The 22,426-nt window shown below is 41.5% G+C and overlaps 6 non-coding genes across 6 annotated transcripts; 1 reads left to right on the top strand and 5 right to left on the bottom strand.

The window, feature by feature from the left end:
• Positions 1 to 16,586: 16,586 nt before the first annotated feature.
• Positions 16,587 to 16,668, top strand: trnas-aga (transfer RNA serine (anticodon AGA)). The gene has a single exon. It is a non-coding gene; the product is annotated as a tRNA-Ser (tRNA).
• Positions 16,669 to 16,832: 164 nt separating this feature from the next.
• Positions 16,833 to 16,906, bottom strand: trnai-aau (transfer RNA isoleucine (anticodon AAU)). Its single transcript has one exon. It is a non-coding gene; the product is annotated as a tRNA-Ile (tRNA).
• A 298-nt stretch (positions 16,907 to 17,204) lies between these two features.
• Positions 17,205 to 17,286, bottom strand: trnal-cag (transfer RNA leucine (anticodon CAG)). The gene has a single exon. It is a non-coding gene; the product is annotated as a tRNA-Leu (tRNA).
• Positions 17,287 to 17,964: 678 nt separating this feature from the next.
• On the bottom strand, positions 17,965 to 18,180 carry LOC117965271 (small nucleolar RNA U3). The gene has a single exon (XR_004661399.2). It is a non-coding gene; the product is annotated as a small nucleolar RNA U3 (small nucleolar RNA).
• A 2,568-nt stretch (positions 18,181 to 20,748) lies between these two features.
• Positions 20,749 to 20,830, bottom strand: trnal-cag (transfer RNA leucine (anticodon CAG)). Its single transcript has one exon. It is a non-coding gene; the product is annotated as a tRNA-Leu (tRNA).
• Positions 20,831 to 21,507: 677 nt separating this feature from the next.
• LOC131703389 (small nucleolar RNA U3) lies at positions 21,508 to 21,723 on the bottom strand. Its single transcript, XR_009309852.1, has one exon. It is a non-coding gene; the product is annotated as a small nucleolar RNA U3 (small nucleolar RNA).
• Positions 21,724 to 22,426: the final 703 nt, after the last annotated feature.

Genomic DNA, 22,426 nt, shown 5'->3' with positions numbered 1-22,426 from the left:
TATTTGTGAAATTGTCAGATTGTTTATTGTGTATCCAGAGATCTTCTGAACTAACTGGTTCAGTAGTCTGTTCCCGTGAATAGACAGCACATGCCTGAGGGGGTGTGTTCTGTACAGCTGTGCATTTGAGTAAAGTTTGTCGCGGAGTTTTAAACGTTCCCATAGCAACTGAGTCAACAAAACCAACATCATCACGCTTTGAGACGCAAGCTAAGGGCTAAGAAGTAAATGGTAAAAAGTGAAAGCAGTGTGAGTCAGTGGAATTTTTTGATTGTTTGATTTTATCAAATGTTCACGATAATCATGTATGTTCTGTAAATGCGGAATGCAATTAGTTGATATGTAAAAGCATGAATAAATGAATGGTGTCTATTCCTAACGCATCGGCAAAGTTCAGTATAGTGCCGCTTTTGTAGCAGCAAGCAGGCTTGTTTCGTCGTCTTGATATCACTATGTAACACAATTTTTGTTCCTGGGTAGTAGGTGTTATTTCCTAATTGCTTATGCCTCAAAAGTATAGAAAATGGCTACTATTCCCCACAAACTTTGCTTTTGTTACCAGGACAGTGATATTTTGAAATTTACCTTTTTCCAATGAGAAAACGGACGAATTTGTGTCTTTTGGTTCACATAAAGTCAGAATAAAACAACATATGAATCCAAATTAACATGTATTTATACTAAAGTAATACAAAAATGACTACAAAAGATTTAGAAGTGAGTAGTTTTTCGAGATTTAAGATTATACTGTAAATCACTTTCACGAATCAGCCCCCAAATGTAGTCTCCCATCATGTTCTCGTTATACTGTCCTTGGTAGCGGCGTTCAAAGTCCATTATATCCTGGTGGAAGCGCTCACCTTGCTCCTCCGAGTACGCTCCCATGTTCTCCTTGAATTTATCAAGATGAGCATCAAGGATATGGACTTTGAGGGACATCCTTCAGCCCATTGTGCCGTAGTTCTTCACCAGAGTCTCAACCAGCTCCACATAGTTTTCGGCCTTGTGATTGCCCAGGAAGCCCCGAACCACTGCGACAAAGCTGTTCCAAGCCGATTTCTCCTTACTAATGAGCTTCTTGGGGAATTCAATGCACTCCAGGATCTTCTTTATCTGTGGTACGACGAAGACACCGGCTTTGAACTTTGCCTCAGACAGCTTAGGGAAGAAGTCTTGAAGGTACCTGAAAGACCCTTCTCTTTACTTCTAAAGACGGCTGCTCTCTCTCTCCGGAGGAGTGGGTACGGGGAGCTCATGGCAGTGTGGCACCGGGGCGATGGATGAAGGAAGGTCCGGATACGTGATAGCAGGTGCATTCTTGCCAGTCCGACATTTGGAAGGGTCCATCATGCAGAAGTAGCAGTTGCTTGAGTGGTCAGTGGGTTCCCGCCAAATTCTTGGGATAGCGAACTTCATGGCTCTCTTTTCCCCTCTGTACCATCCTACAAAAATACATTTATTTCACCCATGACTAATGTGTAAGAGATTCTCGCAACATTTTTCATATATGATATATTTATTCAATAACATTGAAAATTGTAAAACATTTTAAAATTAAAAACTTTTACAATTTTAAAAATTTTAACAAATTTTATAACATAAAATTCCGAGCAATAATTGTCCATCTTACCTTCCAGAGTTTTTTTTGCAGTGCTCGCAGGTGAAATGAGGTGCCCAGGGTTTGTCTTGATCCCCGACAGGCATGCCAAAATATGCCTTGTAGGCCTCACACATCTTAGCAGATGCTTCCACGGAGTACTTTTTCACTCTTGTCTTGATAAATTTGCCGCAGACATAGCAAAATGCGTCTGCCGGATGCTTGCAGCCTCTTGATGCCATCTCAGAAAAATGCAGATATGTATCCACTTAGGCAGCTGGAACTAAACTGAACTGGTGGGCTTAAGGCCCCTGTATTTATACTACTATTTATATTACTGGAAAGTTCTAGAAAGTTCTAGAAGTTACTCCAAGTTTACTCAGCACTGAATCTATCTGGAATGTTCTGGAAAATAGGTAAATTTCAAAATATCACTGTCCTGGTCACAAAAGCAAAGTTTGTGGGGAATAATAGCCATTTTCTATACTTTTGAGGCATAAGCAATTAGAAAATAACACTTACTACCCAGGAACCAAAAAAAAAAAAAAAAAAAAAAAATTGTTACACGGTGATATCTGCCTCCGGTGGCTTCTTTGAGGATTGCGAACAAATTGTGACTGTAAAAAGATCAAGAATGTACCAATCTGGCGCGAAGAAGCGTAAAAAGAAAAAAACTGAGGAAGAAAAACAACATGAGAAAGGTATTGTATTATTTGATTTAGCTCCGTTTTTATTGCTGTAGCTTGCTTGCATGCTGGCTGTGCCCAGGCGCGTAGTCACAGTGTACACATTGAGGCAGCCGAGGCCCTCGGTAAAAATCGACTCAATTCTTAATTGTGAAGACCAAAATAATAATAAAAAATGTACCCACTTTCTTTTTTAAGAGTGTAAAATTGATATATATATATATATATATATATATATATATATATATATATATATATATATATATATATATATATATATATATATATAAAATGTTATTTTTTATTTCTTCACATTACTATAATCTCGGGCTGTGTATTTGCATCTATAGCGACCCGGCCTGTGCGCCAGGCAGCACCGGGACCTCTGCGACCGGTTTCTTCCGCCTGAAGTACTGTACTACTTCCTATCGTCGATTTATACAGACAAAAGAATATTAAAGTTGAGTGAGAAACTGTGTGCTAAACTCTTTCAAAGCAGGAGTCACAGTGTCAGCACCAGTCCCAGCAGTATCAGCACCAGTCTTACCGGTCAGCAGCAGTTACCAGTCCCAGCAGTGTAAGGCAACTTAAGTAGCAGTGAACCAAATGCAAGTCAATAAAGGTATGAACCCATCTACTTATTAATAGTGATGTTATATTCTTGTCCTTTTAAAATCACATATTTCTGACAGTGTCAATATGGTCATTGTAGGTTGCTGTGGTTTTGCTGGGAGACAATTAGTTTTGATCTTTGAAATAATATGGGTCATCAAATTTTAACATTAACATCATCATCCAAGAGACTTAATATTGCTTTGCAGTTTACACGAACAGTCTCCAGGCTTTGTAAGATGATAACTTTTACCTTTGTAACATGAACAGGATCTGCAAGAGGTTTGTTCAACTGTTTTTTTTTTTTGGGGGGGTTCAAACCAAATCCTGCTTAGGGCCCCCAAAAGGCGAGAAACAGTCCTGTCTATTACCAGTAAAACACACACACACACACACACACACACACACACACACACACACACACACACACACACACACACACACACACACACACAGACGCAGCAGTTGTACAGTGTTATACAAGGAAAATAACGATATATACTCATGAAACATTAAGTGTTGAGATGACGATATCACATTATTTTTACATTAGTAGCCTATTATTTATTTTACAGTTGTCACACACAGCCTACATAAAATAATAATAATAATAATAATAATAATACACATTTCAAGAATCACAAATGTATACAAATTCTGCCACCCTTTTATACAGTTGGGTTTTTACTGGAACAATCTAGGAGGTAAAGTACTTGCTAGCTGTCTGTCTGTCCATCCATCTAGTGCAGGAGTTGTTAACCCATGGTCCTAAAGAGAGCCTCAATCCTGCAGCGGCTCCCCTATAACTTTCCTGCCGTATCGGAGCGCCTGTCAGTCTGCAAGTGAACGGCGGTGTGAGCCGTGTCTTAGAGCGCATAACCTTCAAAGTAAAAAAAAAAATAAGATCCGTATTAATTTGGAATAGCATTAAAAATTGACGCAGACGTCTTCTTTTCATCCTTTCTTCATTCATCCCTTCCTCTTTTCTTTTGATATTTAGCGGAGAAATTGAACTTTTTATAGACCTCCTCGGAGTCTCCTCCCCCCTCCCTCGCTTCTGAGCTCCGTCAGCGGGCACAGTGCCGGGTTTTGTCCCCCGCCTTTAGCGCACAATGCCCCGGCTTGGCCCGTGTGGGTTTCCCGTCGCAGCCCCCAAGTGCTTCGTAGGCAGTGGCCCTCTATAATAGGCGCAGTCGAGCCGAAAGAGAGCACCAGACTCCAGCGGAGAGATAGCAGCAGCAGCGCCGCACACGAATACACCCGGCACAGAGTAGAAATGGGGACTCGGTCGAATTTACGAAGCGGTTCCCGTACTCGAAATGTCAAAGGTAAGTAAAAATAAATACTGAATCTTATAGCAGTATGGATTTACATTGACAATGACGTGTTTGATTTATTTATTTATTGTCATTTATTTTAAGTCTTTGTTAAGTTTAACACGCAGTGAGGAGCAACTAATAACATAAATGAGCAGATAGACTTCGTTTGTTTATTTTTTTTCATCTCTTTTCAAATATTCATTTATGTACTTTGAAATGTTATATATTTGATTATTCACATATATATTCAACACAATCTATATTATATTATTAAATATACGGGGTTAGTCTATGTATGTATTTCTTTGTATCGCTTGTTTTGAGTTTGCGAACATGGTCCTTTTAGTATTCCTTATTTTTAGTCGTTTTCCGTTTGATAGAAATGTCAGACATGCTCAATCAATATCAGGGTCTGCTGCTGTGTATTATAAAGAGATTTCCGACATGCTCAATCAATATCAGGGTCTGCTGCTGTGTATTATAAAGAGATTTCAGACATGCTCAATCAATATCAGTATCTGCTGCTGCGTATTATAAAGAGATTTCAGACATGCTCAATCAAGATCAGTATCTGCTGCTGTGTATTATAAAGAGATTTCAGACATGCTTAATCAATATCAGTATCTGCTGCTGTGTATTATAAAGAGATTTCAGATGTCTCAATCAATATCTGGAGCAGCAGTGTGGAGTAGTGGTCAGGGGGGCTCTGTACTCTTGACCGGAGGCTCTTGTGTGGGTTCAGTCCCAGGTGGGGACACACACACTGCTGCTGTACCCTTGAACAAGCAGGTACTTTACGTAGATTGCTCCATTAAAAAACCCAACTGTATAAATGGGTAATTGTATGTAAATAATAATATCACAATTGTAAGTCACCCTGGATACGGGTGTCTGCTAAGAAATAAAATATCAGAGTCTGCTAAACAGTAGAATGTATGCTTTGCCATAGGAGTCTCATTGAAAATGCTGTGTCATAGGATTCTCATTGAAACTGCTGTGCCATAGGAGTCTCATTGAAACTGCTGTGCCATAGGGAGTCTTATTGAAACTGCTGTGCCATAGGAGTCTCATTGAAACTGCTGTGAAATAGGGAGTCTCATTAAAACTGTTGTGCAATAGGGAGTCTTATTGAAACTGGCATAGTCTTTTTTTACTGAAGTTTATGCCATAGGGCTTCATCAGCAGGTTACAAGCTGACAAGCTAATTATTAAGTTGTATACCCTGTGTGTGTGTGTGTGTGGTCATGTTTCAGTGAGTGTGTGTGTGTTTCCCTGTGTGTATGTGTGTTCATGTCTCTCTGTGTGTCAGTGTGCGTATTTCTCTGTGCATGTGTCACTGTGTGCATGTTTCAGAATGTGCACCTGTGTCTCTGCGTGTCTATGATGTAAACCAATCATTCTGGTTTTCAAACAGCTTGCAGGGCAATAGTGAATCACTCAAATTGTGAATGAATGTGTAAATAAATAAATTAAACAAACTAATGAGAGAGTGGGAGGGAGAGGGAGGGAGGAAAAGGAAGTGAGAGAAAGAACAGCAAGAGGGAAAGCGAGAACGAGTGACTCGTTTGGAAGTGTAAAGGGATGAACTAATGAATGAATCAACAAATTACTCCCTGGAATTCTGGAGACTGAAAGATAGATAGAAGTTTATAACCGTTTGTCTGAGGGATGCTGTGACAGGAAATGTGGAGTAGTGGTTAGGGCTCTGGACTCTTGACCGGAGGGTTGTGGGTTCAATCCCCAGTGGGGGACACTGCTGTTGTACCCTTGGGCAGATACTTTACCTAGATTGCTCCAGTAAAAACCCAACTGTATAAATGGGTAATTGTATGTAAAAATAATGTGATATCTGTATAATGTGAAATATCGTATAATGTGATATCTTGTAAGATTTGTAAGTCGCCCTGGATAAGGGCGTCTGCCAAGAAATAAATAATAATAATAATAATAAAATGACTGAGGTTGAGACTCAGAGACAGTTTAAATGTTCAAAAATAAAGTTTTTAATAAACAAAAATACAAAATAAACCGGCACAAGGGCCAAACAAAAAGGTTTTAAACATAAAATAAACACAAAACAAAAAAAGCAAAACTTACAAAAATAAAGGTTTCCAGGCTGGGCTTTGCCTTCACTGGATTCAAAAACAAACAAACAGAAACCCAGCACACACAAAACACTCTTGTTTCTTCTCCTTCTAGAACACTCCCCCTAGCCAGGGCCTCTCCCCTAGCTTTTATCCCCTGTGGCTGGAGCCCAATTAATAAATAATTGCTGATTATTCAATTAGGGCTCCAGCCACATTCTCACATGTTTTCCTGGCACGGAGGAATTTAACCCCCTCCCTGCCAGTCCCAACCACGTTCTTAAAGACGGGGCAGTCCCCCGTCACAAATGCCTTTTCAAGCAGTCACCCCCTCAAATGTTAACATCAAAGCATATCAAAGTTTAATTTCTTTTTTTTTGGAATCGTCAATTATTTTTACCCCGTGATTTCTCCCCAATTTGGAATGCCCAATTGTTTTTAAGACAGCCCCTGTCTCACTGCTTCTACAACCCCCAATTTTGTTCATATATGTAGTCTTTTACAGAGTTTTTTAAACATACATATATAATTACAGGAAGGTAGGATGTTGGAGACAAATAGAAAATGTATGGGGGGGTCCATCTTTTAAGAGATACTATTTGACTGTCCCTTGAGTGCAGGTCTCTTAATACATGTTTGACTGTAACTTGAAATTGAGCTTGAAAATGATCTTCCTCTCTCTCCCCCACCTCTCTCTCTCTCCCTCTCATCAGGTCCTGTGGCTCTACTCCAACAACATCAGCTCCATCAAACCCGATTCCTTCAGCGACATGCGAGATCTGGAGGAGCTGGACCTGGGGGATAACCCCTCCCTGCGCACCCTCCATCCTGACTCCTTCCGGGGGCTGGACAAGCTGCAGAGCCTGCACATATACCGCTGCCAGCTGGGGACCCTGCCCGGAAACATCTTCAAAAAACTCTACAGCCTGCAGTTCCTTTACCTGCAGGACAACCTGCTGCAACACATCCAGGTGAGAGAGAGAGAGAGAGAGAGAGAGAGAGAGAGAGAGAGAGAGAGAGAGAGAGAGAGAGAGAGAGAGAGAGAGAGAGAGAGAGAGAGAGAGAGAGAGAGAGAGAGAGAGACCTCCTATCTAATACAGTGCGCCTCCAACCCTGCTCCTGGAGCCCCCCCCCCCCCATCCTATCTAATACAGTGCATCTCCAACCCTGCTCCTGGAGCCCCCCCCCCCCATCCCCCCCCATCCTATCTAATACAGTGTGTCTCCAACCCTGCTCCCAGAGAGCCCCCTCTATCCTATCTAATACAGTGTGTCTCAATCCTGCTCCTGGAGAGCCCCCTCTATCCTATCTAATAGAGTGTGTCTCAACCCTGCTCCTGGAGAGCCCCCTCTATCCTATCTAATACAGTGTGTCTCAATCCTGCTCCTGGAGAGCCCCCTCTATCCTATCTAATACAGTGTGTCTCAACCCTGCTCCTGGAGAGCCCCCCTCTATCCTATCTAATACAGTGTGTCTCAACCCTGCTCCTGGAGAGCCCCCTCTATCCTATCTAATACAGTCTGTCTCAACCCTGCTCCTGGGGGGGAAGGGGTGACAGGAGGCAGATACATACAGGAGAGCTATAACACAAATAATTTTAATTATATAATTTAACATACAACTTTTTGGTAGTACTGAATTTTCATGTGCCAAATATCAATCTCTGTCCCTCCCCTTCCCCCTCCCTCTCTCTCAGACCTGGTGAATCTCACTCACCTCTTCCTCCACGGCAACCAAATCCGAGTCCTGTCTGAAAATGTCTTCAGAGGGCTGGTCAACCTGGACAGGCTCCTCCTCCACGAGAACCGAGTGCGACAGGTCAACCGCAAAGCCTTCAGGGACCTGGGTCACCTCACCACCCTCTTCCTCTTCAACAACGCCCTAACAGACCTCCCTGCTTCGGCCCTCTCCGATCTCTCATCCCTGCAGTTCCTCAGACTCAACGGAAACCCCTGGAGCTGCTCCTGCCAGGCCCGCCCTCTCTGGGAATGGTTCCGTCAGGTCCGGATCTCCAGCTCCGAGCTCCTCTGCGCCGGTCCCGAGGAGAGGAAAGGTCTAGATTTGAGGTTCTTGAGAGAAATCGATTTCGCTCCCTGCCCCATGATGCCTTACTATCCGAGAGCCCGCGTCACTTACACCTTCAGCACCAGAACGAGATGGTGGTTCCCCAAATCGGGCAAGGCAAGCGGGGGGAATTCGGACAAATCTAAAGGCTTGGATGGAAAGAAAGGACAACAGCAAGACAACAGTTACATCAGTCCAGATAAAAGTCAAACCAAAAGTTACGAAGCTGAGTCCACATTGACGAAAGTTAAAGAGCAAGACTACTGGGAGAAATATGAAAACGAAGACTCCACTATTCGTTGTTACAAGTTGGATTGTTTGAAAGAAGCAAACGGGAAGTCCAGAGGCGTTTGTCCAGACGCGTCCCTCTTTCTCCTCTCTCTCTCCCTCACTCTCACCCTCTCCCTCTCTCTCACCCTTCACTTTCTTTTTCCTGAAACCATGTGAAGAGCATTTGTGAATTTCCCCTTAAAGTCTATATTGAAAAGATATTACGATTCAATTACTGCTCTGCAGTGTTGAGTTTCCTATAGACCAGCTCTGCTCTGAAACTGCTGTGCGATAATGAGTCTTATTAAAACTGCTGTGCGATAATGAGTCTTATTAAAACTGCTGTGCGATAATGAGTCTTATTGAAACTGCTGTGCAATAGGGAGTCTCATTGAAACTGCTGTGTGATAGGGAGTCTTATTGAAACTGCTGTGCAATAGGGAGTCTCATTGAAACTGCTGTGTGATAGGGAGTCTCATTGAAACTGCTGTGTGATAGGGAGTCTTATTGAAACTGCTGTGCAATAGGGAGTCTTATTGAAACTGCTGTGCAATAGGGAGTCTTATTGAAACTGCTGTGCGATAGGGAGTCTTATTGAAACTGCTGTGCGATAGGGAGTCTTATTGAAACTGCTGTGCGATAGGGAGTCTTATTGAAACTGCTGTGCGATAGGGAGTCTTATTGAAACTGCTGTGCGATAGGGAGTCTCATTGAAACTGCTGTGCAATAGGGAGTCTCATTAAAACAGCTGTGCAAAAGGGAGTCTTATTAAAACTGCTCTGTAATAGGGAGTCTTACTGAAACTGCTGTGCGATAGGGAGTATCATTGAAACTGCTGTGCGATAGGGAGTATCATTGAAACTGCTGTGCGATAGGGAGTCTTATTGAAACTGCTGTGCGATAGGGAGTCTTATTGAAACTGCTGTGCAATAGGGAGTCTTATTGAAACTGCTGTGCGATAATGAGTCTTATTAAAACTGCTGTGTGATAACGAGTCTTATTGAAACTGCTGTGCAATAGGGAGTCTTATTGAAACTGCTGTGCAATAGGGAGTCTTATTGAAACTGCTGTGCGATAGGGAGTCTTATTGAAAATGCTGTGCGATAGGGAGTCTTATTGAAACTGCTGTGCGATAGGGAGTCTTATTGAAACTGCTGTGCGATAGGGAGTCTCATTGAAACTGCTGTGCAATAGGGAGTCTCATTAAAACAGCTGTGCAAAAGGGAGTCTCATTGAAACTGCTGTGAAATAGGATGAGTCTCATTGAAACTGCTGTGTGATAGGGAGTCTTATTGAAACTGCTGTGCAATAGGGAGTCTCATTGAAACTGCTGTGAAATAGGATGAGTCTCATTGAAACTGCTGTGTGACAGGGGGTCTTATTGAAACTGCTGTGCAATAGGGAGTCTTATTGAAACTGCTGTGAAATAGGGAGTCTCATTGAAACTGCTGTGTGATAGGGAGTCTTATTGAAACTGCTGTGTGATAGGGAGTCTTATTGAAAATGCTGTGTAATAGGGAGTCTCATTGAAACTGCTGTGCGATAGGGAGTCTCATTGAAAGTGTTTGAGAGAGACCCAGGGAAAGCACTGTTTTAAAAGGAACTAATCTAAAAAGTTATATAAAAAAATGAAATGTTGTCTTTCCTATAGACTCGCTCTGTACAGCTCTGCAGTGTTGATCTGTCTTTCCTTTTAACCTGCTCTGTACAGCTCTGCAGTGTTGAGTTTCCTATAGACCTGCTCTGTGCAGCTCTGCAGTGTTGAGTTTCCTATAGACCTGCTCTGTGCAGCTCTGCAGTGTTGAGTTTCCTATAGACCTGCTCTGTGCAGCTCTGCAGTGTTGAGTTTCCTATAGACCTGCTCTGTGCAGCTCTGCAGTGTTGAGTTTCCTATAGACCTGCACTGTGCAGCTCTGCAGTGTTGAGTTTCCTATAGACCTGCTCTGTGCAGCTCTGCAGTGTTGAGTTTCCTATAGACCTGCTCTGTGCAGCTCTGCAGTGTCGAGTTTCCTATAGACCTGCTCTGTGCAGCTCTGCAGTGTTGAGTTTCCTATAGACCTACTCTGTGCAGCTCTGCCGTCTTGAGTTTCCTATAGACCTGCTCTGTGCAGCTCTGCAGTGTTGAGTTTCCTATAGACCTGCTCTGTGCAGCTCTGCAGTGTTGAGTTTCCTATAGACCTGCTCTGTGCAGCTCTGCCGTCTTGAGTTTCCTATAGACCTGCTCTGTGCAGCTCTGCAGTGTTGAGTTTCCTATAGACCTGCTCTGTGCAGCTCTGCAGTGTTGAGTTTCCTATAGACCTGCTCTGTGCAGCTCTGCCGTCTTGAGTTTCCTATAGACCTGCTCTGTGCAGCTCTGCAGTGTTGAGTTTCCTATAGAACTGCTCTGTGCAGCTATGCAGTGTTGAGTTTCCTACAGACCTGCTCTGTGCAGCTCTGTTCATAATGAATTACAAATTACACTTCTTTTAAAGTGTTTTGCCTTTTTTTTCCCAGTTTTATGTCTCTCTCTCTCTCTCTCTCTCTCTCTCTCTTTCTCTCTCTCTCTCTCTCTCTCTTTGATTTTCTTAATTGCTATGAAAATCACTACAAAATATTCTGCAACTGTTTTAAGATGTTTAAAGATTATATATATATATATACAAAATGTGTTTCAGATGTTACAATTTGAAACTTTTTTCTTTTTACTTTGAAATTGCATGTATTTTATTTAATTTCAGTGCAAAATGACTATTTTTTTTTTTTTGAAGGGACTGATCCATTTAGGTGCAGTCAAAGAGAGGGGTGAGGGAGTTTGGACTAGTAATAATACTGTATTAATAATAATAATAATAATAATAATAATAATAATAATGATAATAATATGCACAATAGCCTTAGACCAATCACCCCCTATACTAACTATAATGGACTGTTCCGTGTTACTTTGTACTTTTTTTTTTTTTTAAAGGTGTTGGATTGCCTGAATTTGTGTAATTTTAGGAATTTGTTTATAAAGTTGTGTATTGATTTTTTCATTTATGTATTTATTTGTTTATTTTGTTCATTCATTTTCATAAGTGTTAGATCTCAGGAATTTAAGATTTACAACATTTTTATGGATTTTAAAAACAGCACTGTACTGCACTGGGGATCTGAGAGCCAGCTAATTCAATACAGTCCAGTCTAATCTAACAGCACGGCACTGTACTGGGGATCTGAGAGCCAGCTAATTCAATACATTCCAGTCTAATCTAACAGCACTGTACTGTACTGGGGATCTGAGAGCCAGCTAATTCAATACAGTCCAGTCTAACCTGACAGCACAGTACTGTACTGGGGATCTGAGAGCCAGCTAATTCAATACAGTCCAGTCTAATCTAACAGCACTGTACTGTACTGGGGATCTGAGAGCCAGCTAATTCAATACAGTCCAGTCTAATCTAACAGCACGGTACTGTACTGGGGATCTGAGAGCCAGCTAATTCAATACAGTCCAGTCTAATCTAACAGCACTGTACTGTACTGGGGATCTGAGAGCCAGCTAATTCAGTAAAGTCCAGTCTTATCTAACAGCACTGTACTGGAGATCTGAGAGCCCGTTTATTCAATACAGTCCAGTCTAATCTAACAGCACTGTACTGTACTCATGATCTGAGAGCCAGCTAATTCAATACAGTCCAGTCTAATCTAACAGCACGGTACTGTACTGGGAATCTGAGAGCCAGCTAATTCAATACAGTCCAGTCTAATCTAACAGCACTGTACTGTACTGGGGATCTGAGAGCCAGCTAATTCAATACAGTCCAGTCGAATCTAACAGCACGGTACTGTACTGGGGATCTGAGAGCCAGCTAATTCAATACAGTCCAGTCTAATCTAACAGCACTGTACTGGGGATCTGAGAGCCAGCTAATTCAATACAGTCCAGTCTAATCTAACAGCACGGTACTGTACTGGGGATCTGAGAGCCAGCTAATTCAATACAGTCCAGTCGAATCTAACAGCACTGTGCTGTACTGGGGATCTGAGAGCCAGCTAATTCAATACAGTCCAGTCTAATTTAACAGCACTGTACTGTACTGGGGATCTGAGAGCCAGCTAATTCAATACAGTCCAGTCTAATCTAACAGCACTGTACTGTACTGGGGATCTGAGAGCCAGCTAATTCAATACAGTCCAGTCTAATCTAACAGCACTGTACTGTACTGGAGATATGAGAGCCAGCTAATTCAATACAGTCCAGTCTAATCTAACAGCACAGTACTGTACTGGGGATCTGGGAGACAGCTAATTCAATACAGTCCAGTCTAATCTAACAGCACTGTACTGTACTGGGGATCTGAGAGCCAGCTAATTCAATACAGTCCAGTCTAATCTAACAGCACGGTACTGTACTGGGGAACTGAGAGCCAGCTAATTCAATACAGTCCAGTCTAATCTAACAGCACTGTACTGTACTGGGGATCTGAGAGCCAGCTAATTCAATACAGTCCAGTCTAATCTAACAGCACTGTACTGTACTGGAGATATGAGAGCCAGCTAATTCAATACAGTCCAGTCTAATCTAACAGCACAGTACTGTACTGGGGATCTGGGAGACAGCTAATTCAATACAGTCCAGTCGAATCTAACAGCACTGTGCTGTACTGGGGATCTGAGAGCCAGCTAATTCAATACAGTCCAGTCTAATCTAACAGCACTGTACTGTACTGGGGATCTGAGAGCCAGCTAATTCAATACAGTCCAGTCTAATCTAACAGCACGGTACTGTACTGGGGAACTGAGAGCCAGCTAATTCAATACAGTCCAGTCTAATCTAACAGCACGGTACTGTACTGGGGATCTGAGAGCCAGCTAATTCAATACAGTCCAGTCTAATCTAACAGCACTGTACTGGGGATCTGAGAGCCAGCTATTTCAATACAGTCCAGTCTAATCTAACAGCACGGTACTGTACTGGGGAACTGAGTGCCAGCTAATTCAATACAGTCCAGTCTAATCTAACAGCACGGTACTGTACTGGGGATCTGAGAGCCAGCTAATTCAATACAGTCCAGTCTAATCTAACAGCACTGTACTGTACTGGGGATCTGAGAGCCAGCTAATTCAATACAGTCCAGTCTAATCTAACAGCACGGTACTGTACTGGGGAACTGAGAGCCAGCTAATTCAATACAGTCCAGTCTAATCTAACAGCACTGTACTGTACTGGGGATCTGAGAGCCAGCTAATTCAATACAGTCCAGTCGAATCTAACAGCACTGTGCTGTACTGGGGATCTGAGAGCCAGCTAATTCAATACAGTCCAGTCTTATCTAACAGCACTGTACTGGAGATCTGAGAGCCAGTTTATTCAATACAGTCCAGTCTAATCTAACAGCACTGTACTGTACTCATGATCTGAGAGCCAGCTAATTCAATACAGTCCAGTCTAATCGAACAGCACGGTACTGTACTGGGAATCTGAGAGCCAGCTAATTCAATACAGTCCAGTCTAATCTAACAGCACTGTACTGTACTGGGGATCTGAGAGCCAGCTAATTCAATACAGTCCAGTCTAATCTAACAGCACTGTACTGTACTGGGGATCTGAGAGCCAGCTAATTCAATACAGTCCAGTCTAATCTAACAGCACTGTACTGTACTGGGGATCTGAGAGCCAGCTAATTCAATACATTCCAGTCTAATCTAACAGCACTGTACTGTACTGGGGATCTGAGAGCCAGCTAATTCAATACAGTTCAGTCTAATCTAACAGCACGGTACTGTACTGGTGACCTGAGAGCCAGCTAATTCAATACAGTCCAGTCTAATCTAACAGCACTGTACTGTACTGGGGATCTGAGAGCCAGCTAATTCAATACAGTCCAGTCTAATCTAACAGCACTGTACTGGAGATATGAGAGCCAGCTAATGCAATACAGTCCAGTCTAATCTAACAGCACGGTACTGTACTGGAGATCTGAGTGCCAGCTAATTCAATACAGTTTAGTCTAATCTAACAGCACGGTACTGTACTGGTGATCTGAGAGCCAGCTAATTCAATACAGTCCAGTCTAATCTAACAGCACGGTACTGTACTGGGGATCTGAGAGCCAGCTAATTCAATACAGTCCAGGTTAATCTAACAGCACGGTACTGTACTGTACTGGACATTTTGGTAGGGGCTTTGTTCACATGCGACAATTGACAAGCTCTTACCAAGATGGCAGCCCAACAACAAACAGAAAAAAACGAGAAAATATTTTAACTTTTGTCATTCTTTTAACAAAAAAAAAAAACATTCCGTGTTGTATTGTGTTGTATTTTTGTAAAAAAAACAAACATGTTGAATAAATGCTTTATTTAAAAAAAAAAAAAAAAAAACTAAAAAAACATCTTTTGTGTTTCCTCTTTTCAAGCAAAATCCAATGGGACTTTATTTGATTTCATGCCAAACACACATACATCAAATATATTTCTGTCAATAAAAACATAATTCTTAAAAGTGATTAAATTAGTTTTATCTTTTCTTAATGAATGTCTTTTAAATTTGTAAAATTATAACCCATTAAAATAGAACAAATCGACAGAAATTAATGCATTTGTCGCTCGTTACCCTTTTTCATTTTTTATTATTATAAAGTCCAGCCACTGTAAAATATCAGAAATTATCGCGATCGCTAAAACCCAGCCCATCACAGATGCATCATGGGAACAAAGAACAGTCGTTTGAAATTGAATACGAATATATTCAATATTTGACCAAAAAAGAGGGGATATGGCAGGAAGACAAGTAAGAGAATAATCTTTTTTTATTGTATTTTCTTAATTAAACAGGAAATAGAAAACTTTTTTTTTTCTCAGCGTCTTTTCTGTGTTTTCAACGTGCTGTGTTGTCAGGATACCGTACACACTTAACTCGCTCAGTCAAAAATAGATTTTTTGAAGCTTAACTATTTAATTTATTTTTTTGTAATATTTTAAAAAAATCTCCCAATTTGGAATATCCAATTGTGTTTTTTATGGCGCTGCTGCAGCTTCCCGTATCGACTCGGGAGAACGAAGACTCATCATGCGCATCCTCTGAAACAAACGCCGTCAGCAACCCTCCTCTTGTCACACTGCAACAGCAAAGACAACCGCACCTGGCTGTAGCGGTGTTGGAGGAAACGCAGTTCCGCCCACAACTCGCAGGAGACCGGTCGCCACAGGAGTTGCTGGAGCTTGTTGAGACAATGATTACCAAGCTGACCTAAGCCCTCCCAACCCGGGTGGCACTCTGCCAACTGTGCGCCGCCCCCTCGGCGTTCCTGTCGGCGATGGCATAGTCTGGATTGGAACCAGCGATCTCCAGGCTATAAGGCACACCCTGCAATTCAGATGAAGCGCCTCAGCTGGATGCGCCACGCTCCCCCCAACAATTCAGCAATTCAGTAGGCTACGTTTGACCCGTTCAGTTAATCAGTGCAGTGTTTTTCACTAGTTTTCTGTTAGGTTATCATCTGTTTTCTTTCTCAGTATTAGCCGTGATTTCCTGGAAAATGTGACAGTGGCGACCTGCAAGTTTGGTCCATCCATAATTAAATACTCTACTGCAGTTACTGCTTGCTCTTAAATATAACTCTATTTAATGTATTGCAGCTGCTCTTATTTAAACTGCCTTTACATTGATTTCCGCATTCCATTTTGCACTCGTTATTCGTCCGATTTGATCTCCATTCTGCTTCCAAGCTGATGGCTGGGAAGCCTATTGTTTCTGTTAGGATTAAATAGCTACGTATTTTGAAATAAAGATGTATTCATTATTATGAACGTTAACAGAAAGTATATTGTATTTACTTTTCCCACGTGTGCTTGCCTTGTACAAATCTGACAGAGTTTCAACAAAGGCATTTGACTTGGGTTCATTAGTTAGCCTATACTGCCATCTACAGCATTACTGCGGGAGCCGTTTACTTCTTTTGGATATTTTCACAACTAACCGGGCGAGCATGTAGTCGTGGCCGAGTGGTTAAGGCGATGGACTAGAAATCCATTGGGGTTTCCCCGCGCAGGTTCGAATCCTGCCGACTACGTAAGCTTTGTTTTTAATTGATTGTATGTGTTCATTGTTAATACATGTTTAAAGCTCAGGAAGTCTGAAATATTACTGGTTGTACTTCATATCCCTTCAGTTCATTTTGTTAAAGATTGTTCATTTTGGCACCATTACAAATGCTGTGGTTTCTTTAAAAAGCCATGGCCCGTACGGGGATCAAACCCGCAACCTTGGCGTTATTAGCACCACGCTCTAACCAACTGAGCTAACCGGTCACACACTCAAAACTTGATACTAGAACCCGAGGAAAATAAGTCCTGCGGACATTATGATTGTTCTACCAAGATGTTCTCATGTTAAACTGAACAATAACACATTCAAAGTATTGGAAAGGCATAATTAGAGGCCTCGTCATAATGAGGCAGTTTAACAGTGTGAAGGATGTGGTGAGGTGCAGGCTTGCGGTGACTTTCTCTCATTTAACGACCTTGTGATTTGAATACTAACAAGAAAAACAAATCAAATTACCAAGCATTCGATGGACGTTTTAAGAAATAAATAAACAAACAGATTTGTCAGAAGTGGGATTCGAACCCACGCCTCCAGAGAGACTGCGACCTGAACGCAGCGCCTTAGACCGCTCGGCCATCCTGACTTACACCGACGACTTTGCACAACACTGCAGTACACTGCTGAACCTCCAATGTCTGACGCTACAGTAAATCACCTGGTGTGTGCGTGAACTTATTCTTTTTCTGTTTATATTAAGGAGGGCGACCTGTTTCGTCGCATTCTATATGGGATCACAAGGACACTCCTCTTACAGACAGAAAATATACGACAAACAGAGCGATCGCTTCACGGTTAGAAACAAATCAGAACAGTCTGTTAGCAAATTAACTTCATGAAAAAACCACACAGGACTTACATAAATGTTACAGATATGTTTCGTAGACACAAAAGTTGTAACATAATTGAGTACATTTGTAAACTATCCGCCAGTAACAGACATTATCTCACATTATCTCTAGTTTCAAACGCATTATCACAGGCGGCACAATTACGACATGGAAAAAATCCAGTATATTTGTCCAGTACACCGAGATCTCTCGAACGTTTCAATGAGTCAGCCCTTAATAAACACACTCCGTGTTCATTTCTGTGTATATGACATTGTCTATACACAATACCTGCCATGTAAGCCTATTGGTATCAAACCGATCACAATTAATGTGATCCGTGTTTTCAGTCAGATTGATAGTTTTAATCAATCGTCGAAAAAGCAGCAGTGCTTTGCAACTGTAGTTCGTCTTGCGTACCTTTAGGCAAGATACCCACTCAGAAAATGTCCGCTTCCTCCAGCCCCCTAAGGAACACTGGAGGGGTCATCAATAACAGGGAGCAGTTGGCCAAAAAACAACACTCACTGCCTCCTTCACGCTCAAAAGTGAACACTCTCACTCTTCCTCGTGGATAGCGAGTCCAAACACTTTAAAAACGCATTTCGCTAGCAAATCGCTATAGAAATGATCTCTGAAAGTATTGTTTTATGGGCAAGTGGCCGACCGTCTCCCTCCAACTCTGAGTGGCACCGGCAGCTGTGCCGCTGAGAAATTAACAGAGACTTTCATATAATGCAATTGCTGTTGCCCAGTGAGGTGTTACAACAACATTTCAAACTCATTCCAAACTGCAGGCGGTTAAAAGCTTAATTGGGTTCAAGTTTCTCGTATGATTTAAAAATTAGGAGCCAGTTGCCTCATTTGCATTGTCTGCCTTCCTCCTTTGCACTGTGAAGTCTATCAAATTTGTGCTTAAAATCTGAATACGATTCCCATTTGAATCGTGTATATTTGGTTTCCATTTTAGCAATATGCATACACACTGTTCTGTTGAGCTCCCAGGGTGTTATCTAATAAAACACCATAATCGGTTAGCACGATCGGCTGTTAATCGAAATTTTGGTGTTTCAAGCCCACGCAGAGATGATGCTTTTTGCATTTCTTTATCGCATTTGAAAATGGCACTATAATACGTTTTTATTTCCTAAAATTACACTAAAGAAAAAATGTGCTGTTTTTTTAATTCAAAAAATTAATTAAGAACAAATAACCCTAGTCGTGCTGTATACAAAAACCCGGTATCGAAGCAGGGACCGTTACAGTCTAACGCTCTCCCAACTGAGCTATTTCAGCTTGACGCGATGTTGCTATCGAGACAGCATTCTTTTCGTCAATCGCCTTTTTGTCAAGCCAGTAAACCTGCATGTAATGAGAAACGTTCAACAGTTCGGAAACACCACAATAGAATCCAATGCCTTTGCAAATGTGTTTCCAAACTGTTAGTTTTTCTCCCAAATGCGGTTTCTCAAAAAATGGTTTTGCCTACTTTTTATTATTATTATTACTTTTTCCAGAGTAAGACCAAAAGGCAAACATCCAGGAAATAGTTAAACACTGCTACAGCGCTTGAACTGTCTCAACAAACGTTTAGCTCTAAAACGTGTACATTAAAAGTCTATTAACATCTTTAACACAATAATCTGTGTTCCAATAGCGGTTAATCCACATGGTGATCAATAAAGTGAATGCTGGCTTTGTTCACATATTAGCAAGACATTTTCACGATTCACGCATATTCTGAACAAGCACACAGGAAAATAACTGCTTTATTGGCTCTGGTCTTGTATCGTCACCTTGATTACTGTCCGTAAGAAGAGGCATTAATCAGAAATCTAATTATGTAAGGTTCCCAATGCGCAAATACGCAGCATATTTAAACTTCTTCACAATCTTAAATCTTCCCACATGAATGTCAAATACGTACTGACAAGTACGGCCCTTTCCCAATGTAACACTGCTGTGTTTGAACACCAACGATGGCTTGGATATGACGTATTAAACCATGATACTATTGTTCCCACTTTCTTTATTACTACCAAATGTGCTTGTTGCGTCAGCCCTTGTGGCCTAATGGATAAGGCACTGGCTTTTTAGACATGGATTGTGGTTTCGAGTCCCATCTGGGGTGTGATTTTGTTATAGGAGGCTGTGTGGTCCAGTGGTTAAAGATAAAGGGCTTGTAACAGGAGGTCCCCCGGTACAAATCCCACCTCAGCCACTGACTCATTGTGTGACCCTGAGCAAGTCACTTAACCTCCTTGTGCTCCGTTTTTCAGGTGAGATGTAAATGTAAGTGACTCTACAGCTGATGCATAGTTCACACACCCTAGTCTCTGTAAGTCGCCACGGATAAAGGCGTCTGCTAAATAAATAATAATAAAATGAACATAATTATGGTAAGTTTTATTGGCATGTGATATTTTGTAGATCTTGTTATCTGCTTAGTCCACTCACGCTAGTCAGAACGTGCTCGAGTGCTCTGGCAGCAGCCATGAAGCAAGTCATTTTTTCAGTTGAAATAAATATCTACTTTGTTTTTGTGGATGGGGGTGTTTTGAAAAGATCAGTTAAATAGCTACGTATTTTGAAATAAAGATGTATTCATTATTATGAACGCTAACAGAAAGAATATTGTATTTACTTTTCCCACGTGTGCTTGCCTTGTACAAATCTGACAGTTTCAACAAAGGCATTTGACTTGGGTTCATTAGTTATCCTATACTGCCATCTACAGCATTACTGCGGGAGCCTTTTACTTCTTTTGGATATTTTCACAAGTAACCGGGCGAGCATGTAGTCGTGGCCGAGTGGTTAAGGCGATGGACTAGAAATCCATTGGGGTTTCCCCGCGCAGGTTCGAATCTTCATTATTCGTTCGTTATTAGCACCACGCTCTAACCAACTGAGCTAACCGGCCACACACTCAAAACTTGATACTAGAACCCGAGGAAAATAAGTCCTGCGGACATTATGATTGTTCTACCAAGATGTTCTCATGTTAAACTGAACAATAACACATTCAAAGTATTGGAAAGGCATAATTAGAGGCCTCGTCATAATGAGGCAGTTTAACAGTGTGAAGGATGTGGTGAGGTGCAGGCTTGCGGTGACTTTCTCTCATTTAACGACCTTGTGATTTGAATACTAACAAGAAAAACAAATCAAATTACCAAGCATTCGATGGACGTTTTAAGAAATAAATAAACAAAAAGATTTGTCAGAAGTGGGATTCGAACCCACGCCTCCAGAGAGACTGCGACCTGAACGCAGCGCCTTAGACCGCTCGGCCATCCTGACTTACACCGACGACTTTGCACAACACTGCAGTACACTGCTGAACCTCCAATGTCTGACGCTACAGTAAATCACCTGGTGTGTGCGTGAACTTATTCTTTTTCTGTTTATATTAAGGAGGGCGACCTGTTTCGTCGCATTCTATATGGGATCACAAGGACACTCCTCTTACAGACAGAAAATATACGACAAACAGAGCGATCGCTTCACGGTTAGAAACAAATCAGAACAGTCTGTTAGCAAATTAACTTCATGAAAAAACCACACAGGCATTACATAAATGTTACAGATATGTTTCGTAGACACAAAAGTTGTAACATAATTGAGTACATTTGTAAACTATCCGCCAGTAACAGACATTATCTCACATTATCTCTAGTTTCAAACGCATTATCACAGGCGGCACAATTACGACATGGAAAAAATCCAGTATATTTGTCCAGTACACCGAGATCTCTCGAACGTTTCAATGAGTCAGCCCTTAATAAACACACTCCGTGTTCATTTCTGTGTATATGACATTGTCTATACACAATACCTGCCATGTAAGCCTATTGGTATCAAACCGATCACAATTAATGTGATCCGTGTTTTCAGTCAGATTGATAGTTTTAATCAATCGTCGAAAAAGCAGCAGTGCTTTCAACTGTAGTTCGTCTTGCGTACCTTTAGGCAAGATACCCACTCAGAACGTGTCCGCTTCCTCCAGCCCCCTAAGGAACACTGGAGGGGTCATCAATAACAGGGAGCAGTTGGCCAAAAAACAACACTCACTGCCTCCTTCACGCTCAAAAGTGAACACTCTCACTCTTCCTCGTGGATAGCGAGTCCAAACACTTTAAAAACGCATTTCGCTAGCAAATCGCTATAGAAATGATCTCTGAAAGTATTGTTTTATGGGCAAGTGGCCGACCGTCTCCCTCCAACTCTTAGTGGCACCGGCAGCTGTGCCGCTGAGAAATTAACAGGGACTTTCATATAATGCAATTGCTGTTGCCCAGTGAGGTGTTACAACAACATTTCAAACTCATTCCAAACTGCAGGCGGTTAAAAGCTTAATTGGGTTCAAGTTTCTCGTATGATTTAAAAATTAGGAGCCAGTTGCCTCATTTGCATTGTCTGCCTTCCTCCTTTGCACTGTGAAGTCTATCAAATTTGTGCTTAAAATCTGAATACGATTCCCATTTGAATCGTGTATATTTGGTTTCCATTTTAGCAATATGCATACACACTGTTCTGTTGAGCTCCCAGGGTGTTATCTAATAAAACACCATAATCGGTTAGCACGATCGGCTGTTAATCGAAATTTTGGTGTTTCAAGCCCACGCAGAGATGATGCTTTTTGCATTTCTTTATCGCATTAGAAAATGGCACTATAATACGTTTTTATTTCCTCCAATTACACTAAAGAAAAAATGTGCTGTTTTTTTAATTCAAAAAATTAATTAAGAACAAATAACCCTAGTCGTGCTGTATACAAAAACCCGGTATCGAAGCAGGGACCGTTACAGTCTAACGCTCTCCCAACTGAGCTATTTCAGCTTGACGCGATGTTGCTATCGAGACAGCATTCTTTTCGTCAATCGCCTTTTTGTCAAG

This window comes from Acipenser ruthenus, chromosome 32, assembly GCF_902713425.1.
Source record: "Acipenser ruthenus chromosome 32, fAciRut3.2 maternal haplotype, whole genome shotgun sequence".
Taxonomy (NCBI): domain Eukaryota; kingdom Metazoa; phylum Chordata; class Actinopteri; order Acipenseriformes; family Acipenseridae; genus Acipenser; species Acipenser ruthenus.
Note: the sequence above shows the minus strand (reverse complement) of the source record. Positions and strands in the feature narration are given on the sequence as shown.